The sequence below is a fragment of the Galeopterus variegatus genome, unplaced genomic scaffold (assembly GCF_000696425.1).
Source record: "Galeopterus variegatus unplaced genomic scaffold, G_variegatus-3.0.2 Scaffold7385, whole genome shotgun sequence".
NCBI lineage: Eukaryota > Metazoa > Chordata > Mammalia > Dermoptera > Cynocephalidae > Galeopterus > Galeopterus variegatus.
The window spans coordinates 86086-98911 of NW_007733496.1; the positions used below are offsets into that span (position 1 = coordinate 86086).

The 12826-nt window shown below is 36.4% G+C and overlaps 1 long non-coding RNA gene across 1 annotated transcript; it reads right to left on the reverse strand.

Moving 5' to 3' along the window:
- Positions 1-3150: 3150 nt before the first annotated feature.
- Positions 3151-5779, reverse strand: LOC103607396. The gene is made up of 2 exons (XR_551964.1): positions 5739-5779; positions 3151-3449 (listed from the first exon to the last, which is right to left on the reverse strand). It is a non-coding gene; the product is annotated as an uncharacterized LOC103607396 (long non-coding RNA).
- Positions 5780-12826: the final 7047 nt, after the last annotated feature.

A 12826-nucleotide genomic window follows, 5' to 3' on the forward strand; every position in this document is an offset into this window, starting at 1 on the left:
AAATTGTACACAAATGTTTACAGTGACATTGTTTATAATAACTAAAAGGTGGAAACAACCAAAATGTTCATTAATAAATGGATTAATTGGATAAATGCATAAAATGGAATGGCATTCAGCCACAGAAAGGAAAAGTACATATTGAACATGGGTGAACCTCAAAAAATTACAATAAATAAAATAAGCCAGACATAAAATAGTCTTGTATATTTTCATATTAAAGATCCAGAGTAGGCAAATTCATAGAGAAGGACAGAAAATTTGTAGTTGCCAGAGAATCGTTGGGATTGGGGAGATGGGTAATTATTACTTGATGGGTATGAAGTTTTTTCCAGGGTGATGAAAATATCTGTAAACTAAAGAGTTGGTCAACACACAAACATTGTGAACACTCTAAATATTATCAAAACTTTAAAATGGTTAAATGTATGATATTTGAATTTCACCTCGATTAGAAAAAAAGTCACTTTTAAATCCACCACCCAGATAGAATATTGACATCTACCTTTCCAATTTTTCGTCTATTCAGACTTTTTAAAAAATATTCAGAACTAAAGAAAAATAAATGAGTTATGAAGTCAAACAAAAACACTGAGGAAGCTTAAATGCATTTTGCTAAGTGGAATATGTCAATCTGAAAAGGCTATATACTGTAACATTCCAACTATATGACATTCTGGAAAAGACAAAACTATGTAAAAAGATCAGTGGTTGCCTGGGATTCAGGGGCTGGGAGGGAAGGAATGCATAGGTGGTACATAGGGAAACGATTCTGTATGCAATAGTAACTATGAGTGCACTCATTACTCCTATAGAATTGTACAACACAAAGAGTTAAACCCAATATAAAGTATGCACTTTAGTTAGTAATAACCTATCAATATTCATTCATCAATTGCAACAAATGTGCCACATCAGTGGAAGATGTTAATGATAAAGGGAACTCTGTGTGTGTGTTGGAGGCAGGGGTGGATAGGATATGTAGAACACTAGGTACTATCTGCTTAATTATCCATCTGGTGACATCAAAACCTGGCAATGGCAGGCCTCTCCCAAACCAACAGAATCTCCCCCAGTAAATCTGTCATTCAGGAAAAAGGAAGGCAAGCTTCCTGGATGTCTTTTGACTCCAAATTTGTAGAATATTTTTCCCTCCCCAAATCTTTTGTATGTTTTTTTTATTGGTTATTAATATTCATGAGATACTGTCCCAACCCGCGGGATATTCAACGCAGACCCTGGAGGGGGGAGTGGGAATTGGATGGGACAAGAGACACGAGAAATTGAGACAAGACAGTATTCTGATCAAGTCTCATTTATTGGTTCTTAGGTTACCCAGCATCTGGACTTCCTAAGGCCAGAAGCCCACATCCCTTTGTGCAGGAGAGAGAAGGGATTGGGATGTTCATGTTCCAAGCAGTTCCAGGTACAAGCCTGACCCTGCTACTTTCTGGTCCCAAGGACAGCAAAAGAAGTAAACCTATAAGAGTACCTAGTAAAGGTAAGAGGTAAGGTAAAAATCCATTGAGCCCAGTCCAAAGGGGATTGTCAGCCAACTGTTTTCTTCTTTTCTCTAAATCTTCTTGCAGTTGTTTGATGTGATCACACACTATTCCAGACTTGTTCGCATAGAAGCAGCATTTTTCCTGTAAAGCCAAACAGATACCTCCCTGCTCAGCAGTTAGTAAATCAAGACCTCTGTGGTTTTGTAAAACCACCTCTGCCAAAGAATCTTATTGGTCTTGTAAATCCTGAATAGTCTGAGAAAGAGTCTGTACATCTGAGATTAATTGTTTAGATAATTTGGTATATTGGGATATAGAATGTGTAAGGCCAGCAGTTCCAGTGGCTAGTGCAGCAGTAATTTCTAATCCAGCAAGCAAAGGAATAAATTGTACAGCTCTCTTTGCTCTTCCTGCTATGTGCTCAAAAATAGGAACAGGTACAGGCTCAGTTCCTGGTATCAATGTCAGGAAGAAGGGCCAAGACACATAATCCTGTCCAGTTAGTGGGCAGCTGGGTATGAGCTCAATTGCTGCCACAAACAATAACTGAACTATTATGAGCACATAAATGGGTAGAAACATTGATTATTGATTGACAATTTGCAAAAGCTGCAAAGCCTACATCGATTTCAAAACTATTATTAATAGAAGGAGAGAGAAAACAAGTGACATTATAAAACTGTAAGGGCTGCACTTGCAAAGGAGTAGTTAAAGAACACCGACCATTGGTCGAGTAATTAAGGGATAAATATGGAAAAGCTACAGGTATAGGTCGTCCCATGACCAAGCATAGCCAGCAGTCCTGAGCAAGGTCAGGATTACTTGTATTAAACAATTTATAAGTAGCATAAAGGAGATGAGATCTGAGGATCTAGATCCAATTCACCTCGATTTTCTGGCAAAGCTAATGGATAATAGGTAACTTGAGGAAATAGGGTATCATGCATTTCCTGTGTTTTTTCTTCCACCTTAAGGGTTCTGGTTTGATCTTGTGGTCCGCCTCCGTCAGACATATAGATAGAGGGAGTAATGGACCAGCATACAGGCTTTCCTACGGGTCCCAAACAGGGAGCTTTGGCATATTTATTAGAAGCAAGCCCCACTGCGGATGGAGGGCCAGCAAGATCTCCTCCAAATGTTCCTTCATAATTTCTGGTTAGGATAGCAGTGAAATATGTCTGATTATTTGAAATACACAATTGATATGAACCATAACAGGTGCTATGTAATGTTCTAACAAAAGTTTGACAGGGACAAGGCTTAGGGCCATCACTGTCAGCGGGTGCGAATTGTGGCTTATCTATGCAACTATAGGCAGGAGAGGTTGGAGCCAGATAAGCCAAACGTGCTCCACAATCAACAACAGCTATATACGGTGAGGGAGGACTAATAATGCCCCCTTTGCAATCACAAAGCTTACCAAAATGTTTGTTTACCAATTGTTGAGCGAGTCTGTGGAGTTGGTCTGATGTTATTATTTATCCAAATAGGTGTAGCCCATCCAGGAGTATACCAATAATGAATAGGATCTGGCTTGGGCAAAATATTATCATTTTAATTAAATTTTGTAGTATTATTATTTAAATAATTTCTATAATCATTACCAGGGCTAGAAATAGACAAATCACATACCTGTTAAGTATAATTGTTATAATAAAATACAACAGTTTTATTTTTAAAATCACAATTAAACCAATTGGGGAAACCTGCTCGAGAAGAGACTCTGTCCCGTGCATGAGCTTCTTTCTGTAAACATGTTGGAATAGAAGAAGGTAAAAAAATTGATGGCATAGTGCTTAAATGGGAATCATTAAAATTTGCTAAAGAAAATAAAAGATAAAGTCCAAGGATCTCGACTAATGGTTGGTGAATGGGTAGTTGGCTTGCCAGCACCAGATTGAGCATCTGTAATTCTAGGAGAATCGGTTAACAACGTTCTATAACCTGTAGAAAGACAATGTTTAGGAGGAACATTAGGAGAAGAGAAACATAAAGGCATTTTCTCAGTGGAAGCTGAAAAATTAAAAGGTTGTGAAAAATGAGGTTTTTCAGAAATATTAGGATCTCCACCTAAGAGGCGAGAATGGTTAGTTGTTACTTTTATTTCTTCCAAATGGAACAAAGGAGAGAGAGTTAGGGTTAAACCAAAATTATGACTGGTAACATTTATATTAAAACAGATATTTAAAAACCTTACAAAATGTTGCAACATATATCCATAACACCTTCAGTATTAATAATGCTTTCCCACATAGTCAAATTTATTAAATAAGCCAATTAGTTTTGATACATCTTTTAGATATCCTTTGAGAAACTCCAGGGCCCTTGGAATTTCCCAAAGTTATTTTAAAGTTTCAGAATTTAATGTTGGAAAGCTGTGTTAAATAACAAAAGGCTTAGAACATTTAATTGAATAAAATCATAAATTACTACAAAAAATAAAACTAAACCGAGAAAGCGTTTTAAAGGCAAAGAGCACAAGAACTTATATAAAACATGAAATAAGATCCCTAGGCCAGTTATTTAAAAGACAAAGAAAAACCTTTTACGATTTTGTAGTAAGAGCACTCAAGTGTCTCTTTCTCTCTCTCCTCCCCCCCCCTTTTTTAGTGGTAAAACCTTTTAAACAAACTAATTTACCTAAACCATTATCAAGACTTACTCAGACATTCTGTTTTTGTTCTATACTTTTTGTTTTTTAAATAGCCAGTCATTTTACTCTAGAACAAAAATACACTGTACCAGATGCTTTCTTACATATTTAAAAGATATTGTTTCTCCAGCACGGCCAGGAGGCAGAGCTGAGATAACAAGGAGACACATTGACCTAGAGACAATTTTAGGTAAAAGGTTTGAATCAAATTTTGAAAATATATTTATCAAAACATTAGAAAATTTAAGTCACGTGAACTTGAAAAAATACTTATTTATTTTATGAGCGCGCATTAATTATAAGCCAATTAGGTACCTTGCACATAAAACAATTACATAAACAGACATGAACATATAGACATGACATACAGCTTACACACGCATATATGCAGACATAAACAACAAGAACAAACAAGGATCTTATAAGTTTTGTTTAAGATGTAAATAAAGCTTACTAGTAAAAAGGTCAGGTTTAGATTGCAGTTTTTTACTCTTGATGTTTTAAGTAGAAGAGCAGGAGACCCAAAAGGGGTCTGTTTGGCCATGGCTGCTTTTCTCCATAAAACTCCAGAGTCTTCAGATAGCACATGCAGTAAGAACCACTGCTTTTAAGAGAGGAAAGAAGCATCATGCAGATAAGAAAGAAAAACATGATCAAACTTGAATTCTTGCTGGAGCCACCTTAAAGCCAAGAAAACTGCAAATCAAAAATCAATGGAATAAAAGCAAGGGGGCCTTCTACCACCGATAAGGCCAGAATAATTGCATAAAAGTTTTTGAGGGGTGGACTTTATTCCTTGATAAGGGGGAAAGATCACAACAGAGGCCCCCAATCTACCTCCATCAGTGAATATGGTGGAGCTCCCCTAGCGTCAGGCTTGTGAGGCCGGGGTGGAAAGCACAAGGCTGAAATGGTGGGAAAGACCCAAAGAGAGGGGATTTCCCCCCGGTTCACGTCTAATCCTCTTCTATTTTGTAATACAACCCCTGCTAAGGAGTCTAACTGGGACTGAAGATCTAAAATATTATTGGCGATTGTTTGCATATCACTGATTAATTGTAATTTGTTATAATAATGAGAGGAAAATCCTATACCAGCGGTTCCAGTGGCCACTCCGGTGGCTACTCCCAGCCCGATGAGGAGGGGGAGTACTTGGATGGCCTCGCTTTTGTCTACCCCCAAAGTGAGAAAAACTTATCTGCAACTTCTTCATGCTGTGACTCCTGCCTCACCAGCCTCTGGCCCTGAGACCCCTGAAGTCTCCACTTTTGTCTCCTGGGCCACTAATATCTCACACTCTGCTATCTCAGCTTCTATCCTCAGCACCCCGGAACCCACAGATATCTCCAACTCAAGACCACCTTTTATAATTAGTAGTCCCTTCTTCTGGGAACCAAGGACAAAAATTCTTCACGAAATCAAAAAATCTTAATAGATCACTTGTTTTAACCTTTACTCCTCGTGTCTTTAAAGCTTTTTGTAACTGTCTTATGTACACGTCATGACAACTTAATTCTTAATTCTTAATTTTTGATTCTTAATTCTTAATTCTTGTCCCATTATCAGGCGCTCTTACTCACCTTATCCTGACGCAGCAGGTTCCCGCGGCGGATGAAGGTTTTACTCTTTCATTTTCAGTGGTCGACCCTCCTATGCGCCTTCTTCCTCACTTTGTCCCCCGTATCCAGGCCCCACGTTTGGGCGCCAAAAATGTCCCGACCCGCGGGATATTCAACGCAGACCCTGGAGGGGGGAGTGGGAATTGGATGGGACAAGAGACACGAGAAATTGAGACAAGACAGTATTCTGATCAAGTCTCGTTTATTGATTCTTAGGTTACATCTTATATAGGAGAAGGCAGGCATGCTGCAAAGGGTCTGGAATGTAAAGATATGATAATATCTTGAGGAGAGACAAAGACAGGACATTCAAAGTAAAGGTTGCCACCCAGAATGTTTATGGTTAAACAGTTTCTAGAGAAGGATAAAAGGTCACTTGCAAATTAACTTGCATAGCCAGGAGCAATCAGTTTCTGGCATAAAGATTTTGAGGTAGTTATCATGTAAAGCATGGCCATCTGAGCAGATTGTCATGCAGGAGCGGTCTCACAAGAAGGGGTGTGGGGCTTCAGGCCCACAACATGATACAAAGCTGATTTTCACCCGTAGTGTCCATGATGTGGGGGCCAGATTCATACTGGCTATATACACATTAGCACAAATTGCATTTGTACCCTGTGTCCCGCAACCAATTATCCTCAACTTCCCTCCACCATCCCCCTACCCCCAATCCACTTTGTAGCCCATAGAATGTTCTCTCCCTGTGCAAGTCCAATGCACTACTGTGGTCTTTCTTTCCTTCCTTTTTTTTCTCTTAGCTTCCTCATATAAGTGAGTACCTGTGGTATTGATCCCTCTGTGCTTTAATTATTTCACTCAACATTAGTTTCCCCACGCTCACCCATGTGATTGCAAATGGGAGAATTTCATTCTTTTTTATGGCAGAGTAGTATTCCATGGTGTATATATATACCACAGATTCCTTATCTAATCATTTGTTGATGGACATTTAGGTTGGGTCCATGTCATGGCTATTGTAAACAGAGCTGCAATTAATATGGGAGTGCAGGTATCCCTTCGACGTGATGACTTCCATTCCTCTGGTATGTTTTTGACTTTTTCTCTTCATAATGTTTTTACAGACTCCTTGTTAATCTCTTAATGATCTCAATTTACTCACTTTTTTAAAATGCAAGTGTCTCAGAGGAGAGAGAAACAACTGTGGGGATTTATATAACAAAAATAGAATTTAGGGGACCTTATTTATTATATCTGTCCTTCCTAATATCCATAGATGTAAATACAAGGGTACTTCAAAAAAGTTCATGAAAGATCTGTATATTCTCTTTTAATTCTATTTTTTTCTGTGAACTTTTTGAAGATCCCCATAGCTGTTGCCTTCTCTCTAAGACACTTGTATTTTTCAAAAATGAGTAAATGGGGATCAATGAGATTAACAGAGAGTCTATAAAAAAATACTGAAAGGAGAGAAAGTAAAAAAACATATGAAAGATTTGGAGAGAGATATATGGTTCAAATTTGGAGTAAACAGACCTCCTAGAAGCTTTTTGTTTGTTTGTTTGGTTTTATTTTTTTCTTTCCATGCATGATATCGATTTACTGGGGCAGACTTGTAGTTTGGGAGAGGCATGTGAGAAAAATAGTTTAGCACCTTACCTAAAATTCTACTCAAAGTTTGATTCCAGCTGGATTTTAGGTCTAAATATACATACAAACGTTAAAGCTTCTACACAATAATATAGAAAATATGTTCATCATCTTAAAGATAGACATATTTCTTAAAGAAATCTAAAAAGTACTAAACACTGATGGAAATATGGAAGTGTTATATTGCATTAATGGAGTCTTTAAAAGATTTTTATTAATGGACTCTTCAAATAGAATTTAAAAGCAGGTAATTTGGTAGAAAAAGATCACTGCAATATTTGTCTTCATTAAACTCTCATATTCAGAGGACATAAAAAACTTCTATAAACTTCTAAATATCAATCAAAACAGAGACAATCTAAGTTTTAAATATGATAAAATTCTTGAATTCACAATCTAAAAAGAGCAATATCCAGATGATCAATACAGTTCTGAAGTGTTCAACCTCATTGGGGGGGGGGGGCAGTATTTGTTTGTTTATTTATTTATTTTTATTTTTAGCATACTCATTATTACAAATAGTAATTTTTCTTTATTCCCTTTACCCGACCTATCATTCCCCAAACCCCTTCCCTCTCTTCCCCCATCTCTAGTATCCTTAGGTTTGTTCTCTCCTGAATGTGCAATGTATTATTGTGGTCTTTTCTAACTTATTTTCTTTCTTTCTCTCCCCCCCCCCCTTTTCTTTCTTAGCACCCAGTTTTGAGTGAGAACATGCAGTATTTCTCTTTCCTTGTCTGGCTTATTTCACTTAACATAATTTTTTTCCATGCTCATCCATGTTGCTGCACATGGCAGAATTTCATTCTTTTTTATGGCTGAGTATTCCATTATGTATATATACCATATTTACTTTATCCAGTTGTCTATCAATGAACTTTTAGGTTGGTTCCATATTTTGGATATTGTAAACAGAGCTGTGGTGTGAGTGCAGGTATCCCTTCAACATGATGCTTTCTGTTCCTTTGGATATATGCCCTGTAGAGGCATTGCTGGATCATATGGTAGATCTATCTGTAGTTGTTTGAGAAACTTCCATACTGTTTTCCAAAATGGCCATAATAATTTATAGTCCCACTAACAGTTTAGAAGAGTTTTGCTTTCCCTGCATCTTCAACAGCATTTGTTATTCTGGGTCTTTCTAATATGGCCAGTCTAACTGGTATGAGATGATATCTCTGTGTGGTTTTGATTCGCATTTCCCTGATGGCTAGTAATGCTGAGCATTTTTTCATGTACCTATTAGCCATTTGTATGTCTTCCTTTAAAAAATTTTTATTCATATCCTTTGCCCATTTTTTAATTCTATTATTTGGTTTTTTTATTGTATAGTTGTTTGATTACTCATATATTCTGGATGTTAATCCCTTGTCAGATGTGTACTTTACAAATATTTTATTCCATTCCGTGGGTTGTCCTGCTCTGCTGATTGTTTCCTTTGCTGTGCAGTAGCATTTTAGTTTGATATAATCCCATTTATTTATTTTTTTTCTATTGTTGCTTGTGTTTTGGAATTTTATTAATAAAGTCTTTGTCCAGTCCTTTGACAGGAGATGGTGGCCGGCTGGTGCTGTGATCTGAACCCTTGACCTTGGTGCTACCAACACCAGGTTCTAACCAAGTGAGCTAACTGACCAGCCCCCTTCAACCTCATTTGTTATGCAGAAAATAATACCAGTTCCATAAAAACATACCTTCATAGATATACCAGCATTCACTGAGGAAGTAATAGGGAGAAAACACAAAGGATTTTCAACATTTTGGAGCTATTGGATTTCTACTCATCGCTGGTAGTTTTGTAAATTCATTCGACTACACTGGAAAGCAATCTGGCAGGGTTTAAATATTGAACATAAGTATATACTGTGAATCAGCAGTGCCACTCCAAAGTGTATATAAAAATACACTGATATGTAATCATTAGTTCACCCAGATACATGGATAAGAATCGTATTCTTAATATTAGCCCAAAACTGGGAACAACAAAAACTGAATGACAGCAATCAAACTTAACACTGTTAACTTATATAAATAAAAAGAAGAAACTGCTACATGAAACACAAAACTGATCAATTGAAAGCAGAAAGCAAAGGTGGCAGACTACATCATTCTATGTGCATGAAACCTTAAAATAGAAGAAAAATACTATATATTGTCTGGAGCCATAGAGCCCGGCTGTTGCCTAAGAGCCTACCTGCCTGTCCACAGCCAAAGAGCCCGCCCAGCTATTGCCTCGAGGCCTCAGAGCCTTGTTTGCTGTTATCTTCCGTCCCTCCCTATCCTGTGCACTATGGGTGTGGTAACTTTGCAACTTGCCATAGATAATGGGAATTTTCCATTTACCGGAACAACCCACCCTGTGGTTTTCTCAGTAAACTATCTGCATACTTAATTATCTGCTGATTCCCTCCTGCTCTCTATATAAACTGTGACCTTCTGGCTAATAAACGAGACTTGATCAGAATACTATCTTGTCTCCCATTTCTCACGTCTCTTATTCCATCCCATTCCCACTCCCCACTCCAGGGTCTGCATTGAATATCCCGCGGGTTGGGACAATATATTACCAAAATTCAAAAATAATGGTTAACTTGGGGAGGAGGAGTTTTAGCCAGGAGATCAAGGAGGACTTCTAAGGTGTTTATTAATGGTCTATTTCCTAATGAGAGTGATATTTACATAGAGGTATTTATTTTGTGAATATTGGCCAAGCTGTGTGATTATGATTTGTCTGCTTTCCCTTATATATGTTGTGCTTTATTAAAAAGGTTTACAAAACTTCATTGAAATTAAAAATAAAGATAAATTTAATTGAATATAAGAATATAACATTTTTTAATGTTTTAATTTATAAGAACTCAATGAAAACAAATAAACACATTTTCTGTATTAACATTATGTAAAATAAAAACAAAGGAGGGGATAAAAATTCAGAGCAGATTTTAATTACTTAGAAAACATTATAATAAAACATTGATATTGGTAGGTAATTTCAGAGCTATTTTGTATTTATTTTTATTTAATTTGTTTTTAACATTTCCTTGTACATGTTTGTGAGACACAGTGTGTTGTTTCAATACATGCAAATCCTGCACAGTGATTCACTTAAACTAGATAGCATAGCATAGTTTTGTACCCGTTAGTCCACTTCTCCCTCCTGCCTTGCCTCCCCCATCAGCCTTAGGTAATCATTACATTCTACTGTCTACTTATATTCTACAAGAATCACTTTTTTTAGACTTCAAATATAAATGAAATCATGTGGTATTCTTTTTTTCTGTGCCTAGCTTTATTTCGCTTAACATCATAGTTTCCAGTTGCATCCAAGTTATTGCAAATTATAGGATTTAATTTNTATATAAACTGTGACCTTCTGGCTAATAAACGAGACTTGATCAGAATACTATCTTGTCTCCCATTTCTCACGTCTCTTATTCCATCCCATTCCCACTCCCCACTCCAGGGTCTGCATTGAATATCCCGCGGGTTGGGACAATATATTACCAAAATTCAAAAATAATGGTTAACTTGGGGAGGAGGAGTTTTAGCCAGGAGATCAAGGAGGACTTCTAAGGTGTTTATTAATGGTCTATTTCCTAATGAGAGTGATATTTACATAGAGGTATTTATTTTGTGAATATTGGCCAAGCTGTGTGATTATGATTTGTCTGCTTTCCCTTATATATGTTGTGCTTTATTAAAAAGGTTTACAAAACTTCATTGAAATTAAAAATAAAGATAAATTTAATTGAATATAAGAATATAACATTTTTTAATGTTTTAATTTATAAGAACTCAATGAAAACAAATAAACACATTTTCTGTATTAACATTATGTAAAATAAAAACAAAGGAGGGGATAAAAATTCAGAGCAGATTTTAATTACTTAGAAAACATTATAATAAAACATTGATATTGGTAGGTAATTTCAGAGCTATTTTGTATTTATTTTTATTTAATTTGTTTTTAACATTTCCTTGTACATGTTTGTGAGACACAGTGTGTTGTTTCAATACATGCAAATCCTGCACAGTGATTCACTTAAACTAGATAGCATAGCATAGTTTTGTACCCGTTAGTCCACTTCTCCCTCCTGCCTTGCCTCCCCCATCAACCTTAGGTAATCATTACATTCTACTGTCTACTTATATTCTACAAGAATCACTTTTTTTAGACTTCAAATATAAATGAAATCATGTGGTATTCTTTTTTTCTGTGCCTAGCTTTATTTCGCTTAACATCATAGTTTCCAGTTGCATCCAAGTTATTGCAAATTATAGGATTTAATTTTTTGTACCTGAATAATATTACATTCTGTATATGTACCACAGTTTTTATTTTTTATTTATTTATTTATTTTTCTTAATTTTATTTTGTTGATATATGATGAGGTTGATTATTGTGGCCCATTACTGAAACCCCCCTCCCACTTCCCTCCCCCCCCAAACCAACAATGTCCTTTCTGTTTGCTTGTCGTATCAACTTCAAAGGGTTGTATTGTTAAGTCTTCCCCCCCTCCCGGTTTTTTTGTGTGTGCTTGTGAATTTATTTATTTATTTTTAGCTCCCACCAATAAGTGAGAANAGTATTTCATTCGATTTTATAGCTGAGTAGTATTCCATTGTGTAGATATACCACATTTTCCTTATCCACTAATCCAATGATGGACATTTGGGCTGGTTCCAACTCTTGGCTATTGCAAAGAGTGCTGCAATGAACAAGGAGGAACAGGTATACCTTCAACTTGATGCTTTCTATTGCTCTGGGTATATTCCCAGCAGTGGGATAGCTGGGTCATATGGCAGATGGATCTGCAATTGTTTCAGGTACCTCCATACCATTTTCCATAGAAAATGCTGCACCATTTTGCAGTCCCACCAACAATGTATGAGAGTTCCTTTTTCTCTGCAACCTCGCCAACATTTATCATTCAGAGTCTTTTGAATTTTAGCCATCCTAACTGGGGTCAGATGGTATCTCAGTGTAGTTTTGATTTGCTTTTCCCGAATGCTGAGTGATGTTGAGCATTTTTTGATACGATTGTTGGCCATTTGTATATCTTCCTTAAAGAAATGCCTACTTGGCTCTTTTGCCCATTTTTTAAGTGGGTTGCTTTTTTTGTTCTTGTAAAGTTGTTTGAGTTCCTTGTATATTCTGGATATTAATCCTTTGTCAGAAGTATATTTTGCAAATATTTTCTCCCACTATGTTGGTTGTCTTTTAACTCTGTTAATTGTTTCTTTTGCTGTGCAGAAGCTTTTTATTTTGAGATAATCCCATTTGTTTATTTTTCCTTTGGTTGCCCGTGCTTTTGGGGTATTATTCATGAAGTCTGAGTCCAGACCTATTTCCTGAAGTGTCTCTCCTATGTTTTCTTTAAGAAGTTTTAATGTTTCAGGGTGTATATTTAATTCTTTAATCCATTTTGAGTTGACTTTAG